Source organism: Ambystoma mexicanum, chromosome 2q, assembly GCF_040938575.1.
Source record: "Ambystoma mexicanum isolate Mex_15411 chromosome 2q, UKY_AmexF1_1, whole genome shotgun sequence".
In the NCBI taxonomy this organism is placed as follows: domain Eukaryota; kingdom Metazoa; phylum Chordata; class Amphibia; order Caudata; family Ambystomatidae; genus Ambystoma; species Ambystoma mexicanum.
Window position 1 is genome coordinate 454,584,493 of NC_090924.1, and position 22,569 is coordinate 454,607,061.

A 22,569-nucleotide genomic window follows, 5' to 3' on the forward strand; every position below is an offset into this window, starting at 1 on the left:
TTCCCGAACTGGAACAGTTCGATGTCCCTGGAAACAAAATTCATATTCGGCTGCTGCTTGTACTTTCACTGGAGTTTCTTTTGTTTGAATCCACGTTAATTTTGACATATGTGGCCCATATGGTGAGACAGTTCTTGTTTAAGTTCCATATGACCTCTTCATCGAATCCTGCCAACCCCCTTACTACTGCCTCTTCCCATCTGTTTGATATGAACAGCACTTGCTCCATCTTCAGCAATGGGCGTGTCTTGCATCAGGGTCTAGTTCATCTGCACATTTTTCCTCATATTTGTCCATTAATACAACTCCGTGCTCTGAGGGATCAGAAATGAGAGGTGAACTCAAAGTTGTAATTTTTTCAACGTTAGACATTTTATTGAACTAAAAGGGTTTGGATAAAGGCCTTTCTGTCCATTTCAGAAAGAGAGTTTCCCTGCCTAGGAAGTCAAAACTGAAGATCAGGGGGAGGCCACCAGGGAGTGCAGAGATGAGGTAGTCTCTGCGACTCGCGGCGCATCCAAGGGCCGAAGTGTGGATTGAGTCCCCCCCCGGGGTGCGTGAGACTTGGGTGCATTTGTCAGGGCGTTGCTGCTCCCCGTGAGCTCTAGAGCACCACAGAGCTTCCCGGAGGAGTGGGTAATGGGCTCTCTCCCCCGCTCCTGATTGCCGTGCTGGCAGTGGATTCGGTCTGGTGGCACCCCCAGTGCAACGGGAGCCCATGGAAGATTGTGCCTAAGCCTGACCGGTGAGAGAGGGATGGTGAAACTGCTGTTGGAAGCTGCTCGGGAAGTGAGAGAGAGAGACAGTGAACAAGATTCCGTTGAACAGGACATAAAGGTACGCTACCCAAGAGGGCAAATTACTACACATGACGGAGCAGGCCTCCCCCTGACCTGAAAACAGCAAGAGCTCTGGGCCTCCATCATGGCCACGCCGAGAGGCGGCCTGTCCCCTTGCATTGGCCTCATAGGTGGGGTGGATTGGTGACCCCCCCAGTGAGCGGGCGCCCGACCGGAACATCGCCCCCCTGTCCTGCCTGGGATAGGGGTTGAAGAAACTCCTCCAGAGATCCTCTGTGCTCCCCTGGACCAAGGGGGTTGATGTTTCACTGTTTTTGCTCCCTCTCCAACACACAGAAGTAGACAAAATTGTGCATCCTCTGCATGTGAGGAGCTTGCCCCCCCTGCAGTCTCTCTGCATATAGTGAGTGGGGCTCAGTAACATTCACTGATCTCCCTGTCCTCAGCTATTACCTCCACTCTCGTGCCCTGGTGGGGGGAGTCTGAGCCCTTTGACACAACTGCAACCCTGTTCCCTCTAGTCTGGAGCCTCACGGACACAGCGCGGGCATCAGGGAGTCGAAGACCGAGGAGTGCCCTAGACTCTACTCAGCACTCTCTGACCCCCGTGTGGGGGCTTTGGGGGCTGCCTGGAGCCCTTTGGGCATGTTCTCAGCATTGACCCCCATTCTTGCAATAGAACGGGCTAGCTGGGGGACCTTGCTGGGGGACCTTCCCTCTGAGTACTGACTGCAGTCAATGGCGCTCTGACCCACACTTTCTGCCCCCTCCCTGTAGAATAGTGTGATCTATAAGCCCATATCTCTGCACCCTAACAATCCAGAGACCCAGGAGGAAGAAGATCTGGGACATATCGCTACCTCATTCCTCCCCCCCAGCGCTCCCCCAGGCACATCCACCACTGTGAACTCTAAGAGCTCTACCTCCCTTGGTCTGTCCATGAATTGGGCTGCCTCCCTCCAAAAATTCAGACACGACCAGGACCTTGCTCCAGCTCAGCCAACCATGCCAACCACACCGGCGGCCGCCGCTGAGGAGACCCAGCTGATGAGCAAATTGATGGCACCACTTCTTGATGAAATGGGGGGCTTTGGGGCTGATATAGGTAAGATGCTGGATGGTTTGGATAAAAAAGTTGACAGTATGGACGACCGTATACAAGACCTAGAAGCCAACCGAACCTCGGTGGACCTACTGGAGACCCAATTTGACATGAGAGTCTCTGAATTGGAGAGAAGAGAGGAGAAGTGCGTGCTAAAAATGAACGATTTTGAAAATCATAAACGTTGCATTAATTTGAGATTCTTTGGATTTCCGGAACGCAAGGGAGAGACCCAGAATGACATAATTAGAGCCATAAATGCGGTGGTCAGCGAGCTGTTTAATGAAGGAAACATCAACGAACCCGCCATAGACAGAGCTCATAGAGCGGGGCGCAACTCCAGGGGGCCATGGTCAATACTAGCAAGATTCCACTACTTCTCGAGAAGACAAATATTTTGGCACTGGCAAGGAAGAGGGGCCTGATAGAGTGGGAGAACTCCCAAATAGCGGTGTATCAGGATCTCTCAGCCTTCACCCTCACGAGGAGGAGGCTTTGTGGCGCCCTGACAAAGTGGCTCAACGCGAAAAGGAGTCTGTTACAGGTGGGAATTTCCCTTTTCACTTGCCTTCGAGTGCGAGGGATACAAATACAGCCTCATAACAGAAGAGGATATCCAGAGAGTGACACAGGAACTGTTGGCCAATGCCGCCTCGGCTGCTGCACCAGAGCTTCAAGGGAAGAAACTGGCTGAATCCCAAAAGACAAATGGATTTGTGGATAGACGCTGTGTTCACGGCCACAGGAAGTTCCCGGTGTCTCTGCCGCAGCCCCAATAGGGGTAATGGCTGAGTACTTGAAGGTCCATGGTATAGGAAACGAAAGTCAGCGCACTGTGTGAGGATCTGTAGTCTCAAGGTTGAGATAATTGCTATTTTGTGAGATCGGTGTTGGCTTTGTTAATGCCGGGGATGGGGGGGTTGAAATATCTTTAATGAATGCAGGCTAGCTGAGTGGGGCTCGGAGGAGTTTCTTTGCTTCGCACAGGCCTGGGATCGGGATGAGATAGTGTGGCCTGGTCAAGCGACGCGATAAATGTTGCAAGTAGTCCAGGCGCCAGGGGCAGAAGGGGAAGTTGGGGAGATTGTTTTTTTTTAAGGTAAGTTCGAGTTCTGCAAGCTACCAAGCAGTAGGTCCATCCAGACTGAAGTTTTGTTGCAGCTAGTAAGGCACCAGAGATCATGCCCTGGGACGAGGGAGTATCCTATCACCAAACCTGAGAGGTTTGAGAGCAAACTACACCCCCCAGATGGCTTACACTATAATTACACTGGCGCTGGGTTCGCTTAATGTGAGCGGTCTGAACTCACCACACAGGAGTTCCTTAACGATTCAAGAATTCAATAGGCTAAAGCTAGACTTTATGTTTTTACAGGAGACCCATTGGCAAAGGGGGAACCATCTCTGAAAGCAAGATCCCTAGGGGAGGTGTTCCATGCCTCAGGCCCAACTAAGTCTAAAGGAGTGGCTTTGTTAATATCTAGTAGGTTACATTTTGTAATTAAGGCGTAGTCCCAGGATCCAGAAGGGCGGTTTATCATGGTAAAGGGGGATATCAGGGGATGGCGCCTTATGGTGGTCTCAGTTTACTGCCCGAACGAAGCCCAGGACAAGGACTGGGACTCGGTTAAGTGTAAAATCAAAACCTTTGCAGAAGGTTTACTAATAATAGGAGGGGATTTTAACATGGTCATACACCCCGAAAGCTACAGAAAGAGATTAGCCCCCTGCATTGTAACTCAAGCACAACATAGGTCTTCCGAGTGTTTCCAGAAAGTTAACACAGAATTGGGAGTAACAGAGACCCACACAAGGGAGCAGGGTCAGAACCCACGTTTTACATGCTACTCTCGGGTCCATAATACCTTCTCAAGGATAGATTATATACTGATAGAATCCCTCCTCATGGAGCGCTTGAGTGAGGCTGCCATGGAGGTTATTCCGTGGTCCGATCGTGACCTGGTGAAAGTCCAAATGGGGGTCCCCCACTGGGTGCAGCATAATGGCCGTTGGTCATGCAACGACCAGCTGTTGCGGGACAAAGATCTTGCACAGTCACTTCTAAAAGCGATTATAGAATTCTTCGAAATCAATGACATTGGGAAGGTTGGGACCGCAGACATATGGGAGGCATTTAAGGCCACTACCAGGGGTATCCTTATAGGGATGGGTGCAAGAAGAAAGAGGGAAAGAGCGCCAGAGGGGGAGGACGTCAGGGGGAAAATTGAATCCATACAACCAGTGGGGAAACTGAAAACCCAAATGTTCCCAGGGCAACGGGTTAAATTGCAAGAATATAAAACCAAGTTGAAGGTCCTCATTGTCTGCCAAACTGAGAGAAAACGTTCCTTTTTGAAACAGAAATACATGGAAAAGGGTGACAAGGTGGATAAAATACTGGCATGGAGGCTGAGAGAGCAGATAAGGAGAAGGAGGGTGGATGTGATTCGCTCAAATGGAGTTGAAAAATTGCTTGAAGACCCCCAAATAGCCGAGGAGTTTCGATTCTATTACGAAACACTCTATACCTCAGAATATGAAGGGGACGTGTCGGAAGTTGACAGGTTTCTAGACTCCCTTCCGATTCCGCGTCTCCCAGCGGAGAAAGCAGAACCCATGGAAGCACCCATTACTGCCCAGGAAGCGATTGACACAATTAGTGGCATGAATGGGGGCACTACCCCAGGGGAAGATGGATTTAAGGTAACTTTTTATAAAAGGTTCTATTCCACCCTAGTGGTGTTCATTACAAAGGTGTTCAACAGCGCTATGGAGTCTGGGATCCTCCCCCAGTCAATGCTGGCAGTACTGATAGTGGTGATCCCCAAGGATCTGGCTCAGTGCCAATCTTATAGGCCTATTTCCCTGCTGAATACAGATGTCAAAATAATGGCGAAGCTACTAGCCAAAAGACTTGCCCGCCACATGGCTTCACTGGTGCACAGGGATCAGGTGGGATTCATCCCGTGGCGCCAGGGGGCAGATAACATAAGGAAGTCCAGTAACCTAATGCATGAGGTAAAGGGTAGGGGGCTGGAGGCACGCCTGATATCGATAGACTCAGAAAAAGCCTTTGACCGGGTTGAAGGGTTGTAGATGGGTATGGTTATACAGAAAATGGTACTTTGTACAAACTCTAGGCAGTATATATCTATTTTATACAATGGCCCCTTGGCAAAGGTGGCTGTTAAAGGCTCTGTCTCCTCTCCCCTTTACCTCTCTAGAGGAACAAGGCAGGAATGCCCCATATCCCCTCTGCTGTACGCCCTGGCCATGGAGCCCCTGGCGATTGCCATTAGGTGAAACCGAGGGATTACGGGAATTCAGTGCAGAGAGGTAGAATGTAAACTTTTTTTTCCTTTGCTACCTAACAAATCTGTTGGATTCTCTCCCTGAACTCTTACGCCTGATAGGTGACTTTGGTAGGTTCTGAGGCTCGAAAATGAACCTCCCCAAGTCCAGTGTGATGTCGATAGGAGCAGACGAATTGGTGACCGCAGGCAGCAAAACAGTTTGTGGAATGAGTGTTGAGGACTCATCCTCCCCGTACTTGGGTATTCACCTTCCCAGTGACCTGTCAAGATTAGTAGAGGTGAATTATACCCCCATCTTGGAAAAGATACGACTAGATCTTCTTCGCTGGGTTCCCCTTACCCTCTCTTGGTTTGGGCAGAGGGTGTCAGTGAAAATGAATATTGTCGCCGCCTATTATATCTATTCACCGCCCTCCCCTCGCCCCTTCCAGACTCCTTTTTTGTGAAACTGCAAGCCATGGTGAACCAGTTTATATGGGAAGGGAAAAGGCCTAGAGTTAAGTATTCCAAATCAACCCTCCCCAGTGACTTTGAGGGCTTCAGCCTCCCGGACTTCAGGTTATACTACAAGGCAGCGCAGCTACGAGCTATGTTTGAGCATTTGAGGGACGACATGGAAACTGTCGTAATTAGATGCTTGGTGTCACGTGTGGGGTCACTGAGGTGTGATGTCACTACTGTGGAATGTGTGAACACAGGTGTTCTGAATGTGACAGTTGAGAGTGGAGAGCTGGCCTGATGGGACGTGCCGGTTACTGACAACAAACACTTGTACTTACAGTCTTGTACAACAATAAACTCTGAAGTAACATACTTTCCTGCCCCGCAGTGATCCTTCCAGAACCCCGTTACTTCCGACACCTACTGGTCATTCATAGAAGACACACACACACCCGAAGAAAGTTAGGGACCTCTTGTGGGCCCGCCCCTCTGAGATACTGCCCCACCTCAGATCCCATCCGAGCCCATCAGTGCTATGGGGGATTTGGAAGCAGAACAAAACCAGCGCTTTTCTCTCCTCATGCCCATCGCCCCTGAGCTCGGTGTGGGGGCTTCTGTTCGATCTCGGAAACAAGGGCTTCCGGAATATGCAGCAATGATCGGATAGGGGACTGGAGAAGGTGGCCCAGCTGTTTAGGGTGAGCTCCTTTATTGAGTACGAACTCCTGGTAGAAGCCCTGGTGGCTAGCAACATAAACGTCCTGGAATATCTGCGCCGGAAGGGCAACTTTACCGATCCCAAGTAGCACACTAACACCTCACATACCCTTACCCCCTTTGAGAAAATCCTTTGTGAATCCACAATGAGGAAGGGTGTTCTCTCTAAGATTTATAAGGTTTTGGTCACGGTTGATCTAGAGGGGAGGCAGAACTTCAAACAATGCTGGGGGACAAGGGCTGGGGAGGAGATAACGGACGATACATGGGGGGAAAATGTATACGATAATGTTTGCATGGAACTTGTATATGTCATCCATGGAACACAACTTTAAGATCCTGCACTCCTGGCACCTGCCCCCTGCGAGACTTTCTAAAATGTTCAAGGGGTCCTCCCAACTCTGCCCAAGGGAATGTGGACCGAGGGGAACGTGGTACCACATGTGGTGGGAGTGTTAGTTGGATCAAGAACCTGGTTGGCTTGGCTCCGCCCCTGTGCCCCCTTCAGCTATTGTTAGGCATCCTGCCCGTTGACTCTGAAACCTATAGGTTCCCGAAAATTGTGGAAGCAATGTTGAGAGCCAGAAAAGTAGCCCTAGCCCAGAAATAGAAAGACAGAACCACCCCAACTAAGAAGGAATTGTTAATTAAAATGTGGGACATTTCCACATATGACAAGTTGACCGCCATGGTTAATGACAAGATGGAAAGTTTCTTGACAGAGTGGAGCTCCTTTCTGCTGCGAGAGGGAGGAGAGAACCTAAGATTTTAAGACCACGTATGGGACCGGATGTAAGGTCCCCATGGCCTCTTGTGTTTTTAGGGACCGAAGGTGTATACCAAAGGTACTTAGACCCTACAGCTCCAGGACCTGCTACTTTATTTTTATTTTTTGTATATGTCTGTGGTCTGACCACTAGCTCTAGAGTCTCATTGGATGGACAGGTATGGTAGCTTGTGTGAAGGGGGAGGGTTACAGGGAGAGGGTGGGGATAAAATGCCATATACATGTTGCTTCTGTTGGTTGAAAATGTTTGTATTCCTTATTGAAAATCTTAATAAAAAACAAAGTTTAAAAAAATAAAATAAAGATCAGTCGGTTTTTGTCGTCAAACTTAGGCAAACTGTCCTTGTGTCCAAAATGTAATCTGACCCTCACACTAAAAATTAACAACAAAAGGTGCAAGTTAAATGTCTCTGTTTTGAGCTCAGCAAAAAAAAAAAACGTCAAAAACAAAATATGTAAATCCAACAAAATAATCCTTGTATCCAGGAGATGATTCAGTTGCCCTGAAATGTCTCAGGTAGAATATTTAAAATGTTCTGTTTAAACAATGTTTCTTTAAGGTTAGTAGAAATGTCCCTTTCACACCGCACCCTTCCAAAGATGATGATAAATTGTATTAATGATGATGTTTTAACACTTCATAAGGATGATGAGAAAAATGTCTTTTGCAAACAATGGTTCCTTAAGAGTAGTAGAAATGTTTCTTTTACACAACACTTTCTTAAGAATGATGAAACATGTCTTTTCCAAGCAGTGGGGTTTTGAAAGGATGGCAAAAGTGTCTTTTCTACACAACAACTTCTTAATGATGGTCTCCTGGTATATTCCCGTGCCAGGAACCTTTTCACTATGTAGTTTATATACTCTAGATGGATTACCTGGTATACTCCCCTGCCAGGAATCCCCCTCTGGGTTTTGTAGATCCTCTGGTGTACTCTTCGGCCGGGTATCTTTCCCACAAAGGCTCACTGCCTGGTGCCCTTCTTTCACCAGGTCTTCTTATAACCTCTTTATCTTTCAGTTCTCTTTCTCTTTAAGTATAACACATTTGTATTCCTTCAATGTTAATACTTTATAGACTCCCAGTATTACTTGTTCCAACTTCCCCCATATTGAGATTTCATTGATGGAGACTTGTTCAAGCTTTGTTTGTTAACGTCATTATTAGTGGTCGTTGACTCGTGGCAATACTTGTTCCAAACATCCCCATATTGACATCTCATATATGAAGATTTGTACAGATCTTGCCTTTCAACATCTCCATTACAACATCTCCATTAGTGTTCAATAGTTTATGACAACATTTACTCCAATTTTCCCCATATCGACATCTCATATGTGGAAGTGTGTGTAAATTCTCTCTTTCTATAGAAATGTGTTTCTATATTTCTTGGTTGAAATTCACAACAAGTATTCAATTGCTTACGCCTGTCGGTACACCTCGGGGCTCCCAATCCATCTGGGCATTCTCACTGGTGATTTGTGACGTTCCCAACCTGTGGCATATGGCTGCAGCGAAGTTCTTGCTTCCAGAAAGCATTTCTGTCTCTGCAGACCCTTTCGCACTTCTCCTGTCCGCTTCCCCTTCACCCACCGGTTGAAGTGCTGCACTTCATTGCGACCGTGTCCCCGACAGCCTCTCCACTGCTGCAGGCTCCCCAGCGGTCCTCCTGCATTACTCGCCGTGCTTCTCCCGGTCTCTTGCCTTTCCGGTAGGAAGCACCTGCCTCCTTCAGCACAGTCTGCTCTCAGGTGTCTGCCTTCGGGTTCTGCTTCCCAGTTCATCCGCCGCTCTGCATCTCTCATTTCCACCTTCACTACTAACTTGAAAAGGCATACCATTTTTCTCCCCGGCAACCATCTCCTCTGTCAGGGAGGCATAGTATCACAAGTATGACACTGACACAATGGATACAATTTGTAAAATCTTTTTACTTTTTTATTTACATGTTTATTAAACATTCCAATATTACCATTTTACATTATCAGATTAACAAATTATATCACACATAAACACCTTTCCACAGAAATTATTGCGGTATATATACAATACTATAGCGGGCAAGTTGTTGCAATATATCAAATCAAGGATTACAAATCCAAGAATCATTCCCAAATTTGTTCAAATAGATTCCTTTTCTTATTCCTATACATGATCACCCTCTAATTGGTATTAGGTGTATGCACTTAGTGTAAAGTGCCTGACTTTGCCTGACCCGATTAACAGGACATGTCCAGTACGATGTAAGAGAGTTAGTCTGGTTACTATCAGTCACCCTTTTCCTTGGCCCAGTGTTTGTGTAAAAGTGAGGGGGCTGGGGGTTGAGACTTCAGAAAATCGTAAAAAATAGGATGGGGTGGATGAACAAAAAAAGGGGGAATACCGCGTCTCACCATCAGCATGTCCTGGCCAACTGGATGACAAGTCCCCGACTACTAGCGGGTGGGACACCCTTTGGTTTCTCACACTTCCCATGTGCGCCTCCCTCAGGAAAACACATCATTTGCTGCAACTTTACAGGATCACAAGAACTGGCAACTTTATTCAGAAGTGCACTGGGAATCTGGTAAAGGGGGCGCTGTATGGGGAGCCTGCCGGACATCCGAAAGGTGCACCCAATACTACAACTCCTTTACTTTCCCCGCAAATGGGGTGGCATAAACCACATTGCATGAACAATTAAATCTCGGTTGGCTCCAGCAGCGGATAACATTTGTTATGTGCACTGTATCACCGGGGAACAACTAGAGTGGTGGCAAGCATGCAGGGACGGGTGCCATTCAGTCATCTACTTCTTCTGTTCCTAGCACTATCTGGCAAGAAAGAACTGTTATGCACCTGGTTAACTGATGCAAGTATCACGTAAATTCACCTCCCAAAATTGTGGTAGCCCTGTGAGCAACAAATGCACTATGTATAGGTGAAAGTTGCGTGTGCATTCTCCTGCCCATCACTATTTCGGGAGGCGAGAGGTAATGGTCCTTACAGGGCTGCAACCATGGCCAACTCCTGGGGCATCACTACTTTACCTTTGATGACCTGTCTCCATATTAGGCCAGTGGGGACTGCTGCCACCCCCTATTTGCCACAGCTCTTTCTCTTCTTGGTGGGCTTGTCCCTGCAATTCTGTGATCTGGGTATTTGGAACTGCTGTGTGTGGGACCTCTAGTTGTACTTGTACCCTCTCTACTTCTGGGTATGCCTCAATATCTGGCACTGGGAGGTACACTGCTATTTTAGCTGCTTCGTCTGCTGCCTCGTTCCCGAGGAAATTTTGATCTGTATTGTTAGTGTGGGCAGTGCACTTGATGACAGCGAAACGTTTGGGCCGTGAGAGAGCATATATCAGCCTAATAGTGATGCATGTTCCACGGGGGACCCATCAACCCTTCGGAATCCCCAGCTCTTCCACTGTGATAGTCCAGAATGCATGATGGTGGTGACATATGCTGAGCCCGAGTATTGTGAGGGGGTCAAAAATGTCAGACCGACACATAAGTAGAGTTTTCTCACAAGTTGCCATTTTATTAAATGATAATGGGTGAGATGAACGCCTGTCTTTCCCTAGCCTAACAAGGATGTCCCTACCTAAAAAACTAAGGCTAAAGGAACATGACCTAATGTCTTCAAGTCTCTGTCCCTCAAACTAATACATACTACAAAATCATACAGACATTATTTGGTGGTTTAAACTTCACAAAATAACATATAAGTTCAAACACAAAAGTCATAAATAGGAATCCTTGTGACCAGGGTTGGATCTCCTTCCTCTGGATCAATTCAGGATGGTTCCAACCAAAGTTCAATTTTAGAAAAGTTCTTTTCACTAGCCAAGTTCTGCTCCAGGTAGAATATAAGTTATTTTCATTCAATATGTCCTTCACTTGGCAAAGTGACTATCTTAGTTCCAAAAGGTTTGCTCACACTCAAAAACAATTGTTAAAGTTTCTTCCACCTTCTGCTTAGCAAACCAAAAATACATTCTCTTCACACATCAAGTCAGAAGTCAATACAAATGTTATTTTCTCTGAAGACCAATCACTTTTTATCACTTTGTATTTCTCCTTCATAATCAACACCTTAGTCAGGATGGTTATACAACAGTTCATCAAAACACAGTAGTAGGATTGCCACTTTTTTCCACCACAACCTTCTACCACATGTATAGTACTTCAATCATCATCTTCCTGGTCCATTCGCCTGCCAGGACTAACTACTATTTGTCCCCGGTTTACTTGCCTGCCAGGATAAAACTCCTGCTACAGCTTGTACTCTGTGGTAAAGCTTATTCCAAACTGTCTACACTTAAATGCTCAATGGGGAAAGTTGAATCAACAACTGCTTCTTGATTTAGTCTCCTGACTTTCAACACAATTGGCATACAGCTTCTTTCACAACCATACTGTACAAAAGGACAATACTTCTCACATTGATCTATTTCTCATGGGCAATGCAGGTTACACTTCTCTCCCCTTTTATCCTTTCTACAAGGAGGGCTTTTCTCCTGCAGTCTTTCATTTCCACTTGCACAACCTTTTGGTTGTTGGTAATGTGGTTTACAACTTCCTCCCTCAAGGTATCTTGTTCTGGGACTATTATGCTCAAATTGCCTTGGTGTCACTTCAGGCTTTCTTTGGCTTTGGCAATGGAGATTATAATGTCCCCTTTAGGGAATTTGTAGTCCCTTGATTTTACTGTTGCCCCTCTTTGACTTGGACAATGCAGGTTACAATAGTCCCTTATTGGATATTCCCCTTTTGGCAAGTTGTATTTACTTTGCTTTAGTAGTGCCCCCTTTTGGCTTTGGCAATGCGTGTTACAACATTCCCCTATTTAACATCTCTTACTAGGAGAGTTGCGCTCAGTTTGCTTAATTTCAAATTGTTGGTACTCAATATATCCGTTCTTACATGGCAGTCTCCTTCGGAGCACCCCAGGGTCACCTGCAGTAGGCAAACTCACTAGTCTATCCCGGTGTCTCCTTCTGACTCACCGGTTCTGCTTCTTCACTCGTTGAGACTCTCACAGCGTTTGACAGCTGCGGTCAGCCTGCCACTGCTCGTGCTGACCGTCAATGAAGCTTCCACACCTCCAAATGCTCCCCAGTGAAGAAATCACACCAGAGCATATTACAGGATGTAGAGAGCTTCTGTCTCCAACGGGGTAGCTGGCTACAATACCACTTGCCGTTGCCCGTCCTCTGCATGGGCTTGGAATCCTGACCTCTGCCACGTTCACTGCACGGCATCCCGCTGTCAGCAAAGCGGCTGCTCAAACTCCTGCTTCCTCCTGCTGCTCCTCTATGACCTGCACCTGAAAGGCCTTTAAATGATAACTTATCAATTCTTTCAGTTACCAAGAAACATGTAATTCAAACGTGACAGCCAGCATATCTAGCCTTTATAGATTTCAAACAAGCATTTGATTCAGTTCCGCGAGACCTGCTATAGCATACATTTTTCCAAGCAGGCTGCCCCCCATTTCTTCTTAATTTGTTATTCCAATATTACTCAGGTACTTCGATTTGTGTGAAACTAAATCACGAGGGTCTTTTATCTCAACGTATTCCTATATTTTGAGGCCTTAAACAAGGTTGTATTTTATCGGCTGTTCTTTTTACATTTTTTATCAACGTTCTGGATACTTACTTGGATGCCACTCGTTCTTTCTCTTCGAAAATAGGAAAGACTTGTATATCTTGTTTGCTTTATGCAAATGATTTAGTCTTGCTAGACAAGACCCCAATTGGACTCCAGAGAAAGCTATGTGATTTAAAACAATATGCACTAACTAACTCATTGACCATTAATATAGGAAAATCTAACATTCTTATATTTTCTCCATCTAAATCTATAGCGAGAAATCAGTTTCAATGGACAATAAGTAGCCATAAACGTCACATTGTAAAACAATACAAATACTAAGGTCAGAATATGAATTCCAAAAAGCACAATTGTCCATATAAACTGGAAATCAAACAGAAGATGGAGACCATGGCAGCCCAGGCTACAATCCTTAACCATAAATATGGAACATTTCCTTGTATTCCAGTAATAACATTCTATAAACAAAAAGCAGTACCAATTGTCACCTATGGAGCTCAAGCCACATTTCCTGAATACCAACCAAACTGGGATTTCTTAGAGGGGCTTTATTGGAAGAAATTCTCCTCTTCCAAAGAGCTTCCCAGTTGAAATAATTTGTTTTGAACTGGGGTTAATGTCCTTAAGAATGATTGTAACCTGGCAAACTCTTTCTCTTTATAGAAAGTGTATAATAAATCATTCACACTACACAAGTCTTCTGCCATTTCTTGCCCTAAGTTTGGATGACTTAAGTGATAATTCCTTCATCTCTTGGAGATAATTTTGAACCACTATAATGGATAAAGTTAATATTGATATGCATCTGTTGATTCATATTCCTGATTGAGCTAAACGAAAACTTTGGTACTATGACTGGGGAGCTACCTGGGATGAATGTTCCCAATATAAACTTTTCAAAAAAGGCGACTTTCAAATTAAACCGCCTCATTCACATACCCGTTTATTTGCAGAAATTCCCGATCGTAAATAGCGTAGTAATTTCATGAGATTGAGATTTATGTTATGGCCAGCTAACAAAATTATAGCCATCCGATCAAAAACCTTAATGATATTGAATGTTTGTAGATTTTGTCATCAATCTAACGAAATAGAAACACTTGGGCCCTCATTACAAGCTGGGCGCAAAGGGATACCGGGCACCGGTAATGACACCGGTGCCGGTAATCCCTTTGCGCCCTACTATGAGGTCGCTTTGCGGGTCCCTCCCTTAACGCCTGGTTTTACCAGGCGTTAAGTACGGGGCCCGCAAAGGGATACCGGGGTCAATAACGGTACCACAATTTGCGGTACTGTTATTGCCATCTTCCCATTGAGCCCTGTGTTAGCTCAAATGGGAATGGGGAATGGCATTTCCAATGGGGACTTACCGGTCCCGCAAAGGACGGACTGGACCGGTAAGTCCCCATACCACCACGTCGGTGGTATGAATTCACATGTATGCAATGTATCTTCTAATAATCTGTGTGATTTGTACTTAATTTTACCATTTGATGATTTTTTTTAATATTCTCATTGAAATGTAAACCATTTGTGTAATGTAACTGTTGAAAGGTTGTAATTTCAACCAAATCAATAACATATTATTAAAAAAAATAAAACCATAATAAAAAATAAATGTTTAAAGCTCCTTCTCAGGTGTGGGTCAATACAACCACTAGACCGCTCACTACAGTTCAGCAACTCTGGATCCCTCTTCCTCGCCTCAGTACTAAGAGCATTATGGGACTTGAAGTCCATAATGTTCTTATCTGTTTTAACATCAGAATCCTCAACTTTACAATAAGCCATTAAGACTGTATGATCAATAGAGAAATTACTCAGAGGGTTCTCCCATTCCTCCTGAACTGAGTCTCCTCCCATATGATCCTCCTACAGATTACCACCCCCAGGGTCACCGTCAGGTAGCAGCTGCCTTTCTCTGGACACATGAGAAGGGGTCCAGGTTAGGACTTTTGGGATAATCATCTCTGATTCATCACAGTATATTGTCACTCGGCACCCGTGGGATGCCTCTAGTGCCTCAATCAGGGAAATCAGTTCTGCAGCTTTGGCAGAATAGTGCATTGTCAATCTTTTCTGCACTAGGACCTCATATTCCCCAATCACTAGGCGGAACACTGCTGCCCATGCGTGCCTCTTACCCGCTTCGCTTCCTGATCAATGGCCGCTGAACCATCAACGAAGAATACTTCCCCATCATAGAGCGCATAGTTCCTTGCCTTAGGTATGTTGTCATCAGCGCCTTGATAGATAAAACTGTCATGTGTGTTGTCTCCATCAGTGAGTGCTTCAGTGATAAATGTTGCTGGGTTTAACATCTTGAACCTCACAATATGGATGGAGGGACTGGATAAAATGATCTTGTACGCAGCTGCTGTCTGTGTTGTCAGTGTGGCTTTTGACCTCTCAATGATTGCAAATACTGCATGCTCAACATATTGGGTAACTGAACACCTTATCGTATTGGTGGCAGATTTTTCAACGGTGAAGGCTGCTGCTGCCAGAGCTTACTCACATAGGAACTGGCCCAGCATTTCTGAGTCCAGCATGCCACTGTAGTAGGGCAAGGGCTTGTGGCCCATTGTGCTTTCCTGCGTCAACACTGCTATCATCATTTGTCCATCTGAGTGGGAGAACAAATGTAATTCTTGTGTGTAGTCATGGGCCGCTAGAACAGGGGCTGTGCTGATAACGTGTTTAAGCTATTGAACGCTTATGAGCATCTCTCTTGTCCAAGTTATGGTGCTTTTTGTTTTTTTGGGCCTCTTTTAGTCCATGTAGAATCAGTTTGTATCAGTGAGGTATATGGAATTGGGATATAACGGAATAGAGAAAATGCATTCTTCAGGTCAATGACAGTAAAGTGAGTCGCAGTGGTGCGTATATAACAAAGTATTGTTGCTGGGTTCGGTACAACAGGGAACATATCCTGCACTATACTGTTTAGGGGGTGTTAAGCCTGAATCATCTTCCAACTCAATCCCTTTGCTTTCTTGATGGGGTATAAAGCCAAATTGCAGGCGGACTCCTATGGTGCTATAATGCACTTGTGTAGCAGTAATGTAATGGTGTTGTATATTCCTTTGTCTGCCTCCTGAGACAATAGGTAATGTTTTACTCGGGGTAGGATTGCTTCTGGTTTGAGGGTGATGTGTATTGTGGCTACACTCTTCAAAAGGCCTACACCGTGGTGATTACTTGTCCACAACCCATCTGGCACCTGTGTTAAGTCACCTTCAGCAAACTGTGGGACACTTTCTGTTAATGTCATTGGACAAGGAACATTTCAGTACTGAATCATTATTTCACATGGGATACACACTTCAAATATCATCTCGCCCTCATTATCCATGTCCTCTAACAGTTGCCTGTCTGATACCCCCCTCAATGTCTGGGCTGGGTTGATGCATAGGACAGTGCACCATTCTCCTCCCTCCAATATCCCTATCACCACTATTTTGTTTTTTGGAAACCACCACCCCTTCCAGATCCAGTGTGATAATCGTCCCTGCATCATGGTCTTGGCGCTGCACTGGTTAAACCTTTTTATTAAGAGAAAAATGAGCCATACAAACACAGAAAGAAAAAACAGAATAACAACCAACGCCATATCGAGGGAGCATAGTCTAGGTCAGGAGATTCACATGTGGAAGATTTAAACAAAGAAAAAGGGAACAAAAGGGTGATCACATGTATGTAATACACTGCACTGATTGCACTCCGAAGGGAAGGTAACCAAATCCCCAAACATCCTGGTGAGGGATAAAGTAAAGCATTAACAATACCAACACCCCCATTGAAGGGTCCCCACCACCCTGTCCACCCCTCCCACCCCACAGCCCAATTGGCCCCGTTGCACCACCCAAGGGCACTGAACCGAGCATGTCCACATAGCATTCAAATGTATTGATCATATAGCTCCCAGAGTTGCTGTGACCTCTCCATTCCACACCGGTTCACCAGAGCCTGCCTTTCATGCCTACACAAGCCCAAAACATCCCCTTACCAAACACTCAGAGTCGGCCCCTCTAGGTATTTCCACTTAATAACAGCATTGTGTGCAGAAGCAGGTAAAATAACAGCATTGGGTGCAGAAGCCAGGTAACATTGTCGTCATGCCAATCTTCTATCCCAACCCCAAACCTCATGGCCCCTGGCTCTAGGCTAGCCAACAGCCCTAGGATTCCACACACTGCATCCCGTATTGAGCCCCAAAACCTCTGAATCATAGGGCAAGCACAGAACAGGTCGCCCAGTGTCCCTCACTGCCCACAGCCCCACCAACAATCCACTGATGTAAGTAACTTAATCGCTGCCCGGTTTCAATGGCGTATAATCGTATCTTTGGACAATTTTATACTGGATTTTCTCTATTCCCCATACTAAATGAGATTTCTGTTACCCGGGAGAAAAAGTTGTATATGTCCCCACAGTCCAGCTGGACTTCCAGTTCAGCGGCCCACTGCTGAGCCAAAATCGTATTCCTCCCACATTGTTTGGGATACTAAGCAGGTACAAGGCCTTTAGCGTAGGAAATTCTAATTTATCAGCTTCGAGCCCCAATTCGCAGGATGTTGGGCTGCGGGAGAACCCGACTGTTGTCATCTGAGATTGGATAATCGAGATCACAGCGCTGTGCTCCAGTCACTTGGTTTGCCCCAGCCCAAGCCTTGTCCTGACCTCAGCAAAGGGCGGTGGGACTGCCTCCTCAAACAGATCCATTATGCACACTTGTCGCCAGAGTTCACACCTCTTCCATCCCTCTCTGCTCTTCGGGTTAGTCATAAGCAACGCCCCAAGGATAAAACAGGGTGGTATCGAATTATGGTCTACCCATACCTTCCTCAGCAGCTGTGCCCAACTTCGCAGAGACGCTCCCAAAATGGGGTGCAGCTCAATGTGTTTTGAAAGGAGTGTACAGCCTCCTGCGTAGAGAGGGGCAGTAGGAGCGCTAGCTCCGTTCTGTACCAGCTGGTGGCTTCGGATGGGACCAACCATCGGTTGACTCAACACACTTGTGCCACCAGGAAGTGGGACTGCTACGATGGGAGGGCCATGCCTCATCTTGTTTGGCGGCATGCAACCTGACCAGAGCCACCCTAGGTCCCACAGAATATCTCGCTGCAGTAGTAGAATCTCTGATTTTTCATAGTTGACTTTATAGTCAGCAATTGGGCCAAAGGCGTTCAGAATGGCCTGGATGCGGGGTAGATTAGCTCGCCATTCTGCCACATATAGCAGGATATTGTCCGCGTATAGGGAATTGCAAAGTCCGACCCTGGCTCTTGTTATACCCTTCAGTACAGTGTCCTGTCCTGCCGGATCCTGGCTACCAGAGGTTCTATAGCCTGGGCGTAGAGGACTGGAGACAGGGAACAGCCCTGCCTCTTGCCCGTATATAATCAAAACAGAACTGAGGTGAACCCGTTCGTGACAACGGAAGCCTGTTGGTGACAATATAGGAGCCCCACCATGTCCAAGAAATATCCCTCAATGCCAAATGTCAGCAAAACTGTGAACATATAGTTCCACCTGACCTTAGTGAACGCCTTTTTGGCATGAATAAAGCTGGTCTGGTCTGAATGGACCAGCTTTTGGAGAACATGATTGTTAGGACTGATTTTCTATACTCTGGCCTGGTGGACAGATGTACAGAAGGCCAACCTATATTGTGACAGGGACAACTATGGGGAGCTGTAGCCAAACCATTTTGGGTAGCAGTGACAGACGGTCTTTGCTAAGTTCTGCAGAGGTGGTGAGCTTGTAAGGGGTCCACAATGAGGTCACACAATGGGAATCACAGATTACACTTAGAAAGGATGTATAAAAATACAGTTATGGACAAAACACTATGAAAAATGACTACTAGCAGGTAGACTTATCTCCTAAGATTATTAAACTATAGGCATATATACATTCACCTTATTATAGGACATAATACATATCAGAAACGTTAGATTAGTATTATGCGCTTAAGGTCCACAGAGATGATCCTTAACTAAAATTGTCCAGCCCTAAATTGTCTGCGGCCTTTTGCTCAATAGTTCAGGTAAAGCTTCCACAGAAGTTTTGGGGCAGGATAAAATGCAGGTAGGGTCTCTGGGGTCCAGTGAAGGGTTCTTATGAGTAGAATACAATTTAGACTAATGCCCAAAAGTAGCCCCAACAGTCATATGTCTTTTTGCGCAAGCAAGCAATGGCAAAGTCAATAATTCCAGAATTAAGGTTCATTATAAACCCATTGACTTATAATGGGAGTATAGGGGTAGGTCAGAAGCCCTGTAACTTACCCCCTGTACTCCGATTCTTCCCCAGACTTGGCAGGACAAAGGAAGAGGGTCAGAGGTTGCTTTTCCCACCAACAGTCGCAGTCCTTGATTCCTTGGGGTTGCAGGTTTGAGCTGATCTCCAGTTGGTGTCTTTCACTGTTGCAAGGACTCTTGATTGAAGAATGCAACAAAACGCGATGCAGGACACCTCTCAAGACTAGACTCGAGTCAGGTAAGTGATTTTGGACGTTGGTCACCGCAGCACAGCAATGCAAAAGGACTCAGCAACCACGGTCAGACTTTCCCTCATCTCGGGTCCCCTCGATTGCAGGACTGCTAAAGATCACAAGCAAGACAGGGATCCTCCAGGACAGCAGCAAAAGTTGGTTGCCAGGCCTCCTTCAGTCAGGTCTCAGGTTTCCGCGCAGGTCTCACAGCTGGACAGGATACTTGGCTCTTCAGGTTTCTCCAGGATCTCTGAAGAATGGGTGCAGGGGTCTTCTTCTTATCCTAAAAGCCAGGTAAGAGCTGCTGCCCTCACTAGCCAATAGCAGGACTAGCCCACACACACATACACCCCAGCAGTGGTCCAATCAGGACCACTGGCGGAAACATTAATGCATATCACTCAGACACACTGAAACCAGTTTGTGGATTGGGACCAGACAGTCCCAGCCCACAACTTGCCAGCCGGCACACATAGCCCTCGAGTAGCCCGCCAAAAGCTTCTGCTTTCCTGGGCACTGGAAGTCCTCATAAGGATTTTCCAGGCCTCCCATGCCCGAAAGAAGGCTAAAGAATAAGATGGCAAAAGTGCACGCAAAAGATCTCGTGGCACGCCCATGTTTGACCAGTAGCCGCAGTTAGTAGCCAAACGTGGTAAACGCAGTAAGGCTAAAACGAAATTCCCCAAAAGTTGGAAAAGTCAATGGGCCTCATTACGACCCAGGCGTTAAGGGTTAACGCCGTCGTTAACCCTTAACGCCTATTCTGATTTTAACGGCTGCTCTTAGCAGCCGTTAAAATCCATGGCGCTAACCTGCCATGATGCTAATTACGCCACCGTAATTTACGGTGGCATAATTAGCGCCTTCCCCACTCCCATTATGCCCTATGGGGCAAAAATGGGAATGGGGAAGGGAAAATGGGAAATGGGGATTTACCGCCCCACTCACCTTGGAATGGGGCGGTAAATCCGCCATCCACCATGGTGTAAACGTAGTTTACACCATGGTGGTAAAGTTGGCGCAATTAGCGCCTGGGTCGTAATGACCCCCAATGTGGCCAACAGCTTATCCTTTTAGCTAGAGTAACCACAAAATCCGCTCAGTGTTAGTCTAGGGCAAAGCAAAAATGTACTCCATTGTACTGCAGTGTAAACTGCATTGTATAATGATAAAAAGTTACCACGAGTGATACAAAAGTAACCAAAAGTAGTAACACAGTAACACGACTAAGGAAAACAATGTTTCCCAGTAATGACAGCCTGAAGGACATGTCAGTTTCCCCATGACAAATGAGCAAAAGCCAGGGCAGTGTAGCTTAAGGCTTCACTGCACTGTAAAAAGGACAGGTCAGATTCAAAAATAAAAGCACCAAGTTTGGGGGTTCCATAAAGATGGAAGGAAAGGTGCAGTAAAGAGAAATCTTTCCTAACAATGATACAGGCAGCACGCTAAACATTTGGCTAAAATGTTAGCGTATGTATTAATAAGGGATGTTGGCCTATGGGCACTACACTCAGTGGGATCCTTACCTGGCTTGGGGAAGACAATGATGTTGGCCTCTAAGAGCGAGTCCTTCAGGGTGTCTGCAGTCCTAGCCTCATTAAACAATGTGGTCAATTTGGGAGCCAGTTTATCTACCAGGTCTTTATATAGGTTGGTTGGTAGGCCGTCTGGGCTGGTAGCCTTGCCTCTCGCCAGACCCGCTCCTGCAGCCACCACCTCCCCCCTCCTCAATAGGGGCATTCAGCAGCTCCAGGTCCTCCCTGGATATAACGGGTAAACCAAGGTTCTCGAGGAAGGCCAGATCTGCACCCATTTCCAACAGCGCCAGCTCTGCATACAACTCTTGATAGAAACTCCACAAATCGCTCATAGATCGCTTAAACATCGGTGAGGAGCGAACCAGACTTGGATTTAACCGCATCAATGAGTTGTGCTATCTGGCGACCCTTTAAAAGGACCACCATAGGTCATATGGGACGATTGTTATTTTCGAAGAAGGACTTGGCACATTTAGCAAAGAACTTCTGTGTGCAACGCGTAATGCAGTCTGTGCGTTCCCTTCTGCAGGCCTTGATTTTACCCTGCAGAGGGCGATCAATGTGGACTTATGAGCTCGCTCTAATCGTTGAAGGTAATTCTTGAGCTGTTTCTCACGCTGCTGCCACCCTTTCAATTTAAAAGCCCACTTGGCAATGCATTGCCCCCAAAAAGAAGCTTTAAATGCGTCCTAGCATCTGACCACTGTGTAACCCTCCGTCAAGTTCTCCTCCCAAAAGCAATCTATGTGCAGCTCTAAATGGAAAACGAAATCCAGGTACTGCAGGGTAGCGAGGTTCAACCTCCATGGTGGGGACTGGAGCCTGTCCGCCGGGAACGCAATTTGAGCACCACCGGGCCATGCTCCGAAATGGTGATGGGCCGGATCCTACATTGGTTCACCATGGACAGCATGGGCGAGGCCAGTAGGCAATAATTGAGACGGGTGTAGCTTCCATGGTGGTTCGAATATAAAGTATAGTCCCGCCGCTGTGGATGTATCTCCCTCCAAACGTCCCGCAGAGAGAGCGCCTCAATCACACTCAGAAGGGCCTTAGTCTTTCTGGGGGCACTCGCGCAAGGCGAGTGCGGAAACTGACTGTCAGCCTCAGGAGCCAAGGTTATGCTTAAGTCCCCCACCCACACAAATGTCAGTGGTCCCATGTAGAGGGCACTTTGAGTGAACATATGGGCGAAAAAGCCCTCGTTATCGTCAGTTGGGCCATAGATATTCAGCAGAGTGACACATTAAGTCGCCCCCTTACCAACATATTGTGCCCATCTGGGTCAGATAGAGTCGATGTCTGGGTAAAGGGCAGCCCTTTATGGAGGCAAATGAACATCCCATGTTTGCGTGAAAAGGGTGCGTGAAATGCCTGCCCCACCCAGCCTTGCACCAGCTTCCCTGTCTAAATCACGTCTAGGTGGATTTCCTGTAGGAAGGCTATACCCCCCCCTCGTCCCGCAGCAAATTTAACATTCTCTGGTGCTTAATCGGGTCACCAGGCCCTGAATGTTCAGGGATATAAGCCAAATCGTACTCATGTCAGAGACCCGTAAACCCAGAGACACCGCCCTCCCAGCATAACAATATAAAACTGGAAAAAACAGTCAAACATTAAGCCCTCAAGGGAGGAACCCAATAAGAATTAACAGCCAATGCAGAACCAATGGGCGAGACTCCCCAGGTCTCGCACACAATCTGCAAACAATTGTGATTATTGACAGCTACAAAACCGTTGCACTCAGACACAACAACGGAGGGG